Source organism: Oryx dammah, unplaced genomic scaffold (assembly GCF_014754425.2).
Source record: "Oryx dammah isolate SB20612 unplaced genomic scaffold, SCBI_Odam_1.1 HiC_scaffold_28, whole genome shotgun sequence".
Classification (NCBI taxonomy): Eukaryota; Metazoa; Chordata; class Mammalia; order Artiodactyla; family Bovidae; genus Oryx; species Oryx dammah.
The window spans coordinates 20,196,080-20,197,269 of NW_024070212.1; the positions used below are offsets into that span (position 1 = coordinate 20,196,080).

Genomic DNA, 1,190 nt, shown 5'->3' on the forward strand with positions numbered 1-1,190 from the left:
CCCTCGGCTCAGGCCCGGGGCGTCTCGGGGGCGTTGCATCTGCGGCGAGTGTAGAGCAGGCGCGGCGGGGACGAACCGCTGCCCTTCTGGCTTCGGAATCGCCCGACTCCCGGCTTCCCGACGAGAACCAGCGCGCTGCGTCGAAGTCAGCTCTCCGGCTGTCCGAGGGTTTGAGAGGGTGTAGCAGTCCAGTGTTCTTGCCTGGAGAATCCCAGGGACGGGGGAGCCTGGTGGGCTGCCGTCTATGGGGTCGCACAGAGTCGGACACGACTGAGCCGACTTAGCAGCAGCAGCAGCAGCAGCAGGGGAAAGGCGTGTGGCTCCGCCTGGCGTTGAAGCGCTGTTTCTTCTCTGCTGCGTTGAGAGAAGTGTGCCTTTCGTTAGTCTCTGTGGCGCAATCGGTTAGCGCGTTCGGCTGTTAACCGAAAGGTTGGTGGTTCGAGCCCACCCAGGGACGTTTCCCGTTTAACCTTTTTAGAATGTATAGGTTTTCTTGGCTCTTTTCTGCCCATCCTCTACTGTAAAAGCTGAAAAAGGCTCCTCCTCTTGTCTGCTGTGTCTTGTCCACCTGACAGGGACAGTAGGCAGCATCAGAAGAGCCTTACAGAAGAGCTCACCCGGAAAAATAAAGTGAAAATGAAAGTCGCTCAGTCGTGTCAGACTCTTTGCAACCCCATGAATTCTCCAGGCCAGAATACTGGAGTGGGTAGCCTTTCCCTTCTTCAGGTAATCTTCCCAACCTAGGGATCGAACCCAGGTCTCCCGCACTGCGTGTGGATTCTTTACCAGCTGAGCTATCAGGGAAGTCCCAAAAGGAAAATAGGTCCCCTGGAAATTCCTGGAATGTCATCGTTACTTTGTGAATTGCTTTTAACGAGGGAGTTACTACCGTCTTTTTTTCCTGCTGCTGCTGCTAAGTCACTTCAGTCGTGTCCGACTCTGTGCAACCCCATAGACGGCAGCCCACCAGGCTCCCCCGTCCCTGGGATTCTCCAGGCAAGAACACTGGAGTGGGTTGCCATTTCCTTCTCCAATGCATGAAAGTGAAAAGTGAGAGTGAAGTCGTTCAGTCGTGTCCGACCCTCAGTGACCCCATGGACTGCAGCCTACCAGGCTCCTCCGTCCATGGGATTTTCCAGGCAGAGTACTGGAGTGGGGTGCCATTGCAGGTACTATTAAATAGAGTATTT

General features: G+C 55.1%; 1 non-coding gene across 1 annotated transcript; it reads left to right on the forward strand.

Annotated features, from left to right (window-relative positions):
- The first annotated feature begins 383 nt into the window (after positions 1 to 383).
- TRNAN-GUU lies at positions 384 to 457 on the forward strand. The gene has a single exon. It is a non-coding gene; the product is annotated as a tRNA-Asn (tRNA).
- The last annotated feature ends 733 nt before the right edge of the window (positions 458 to 1,190 follow it).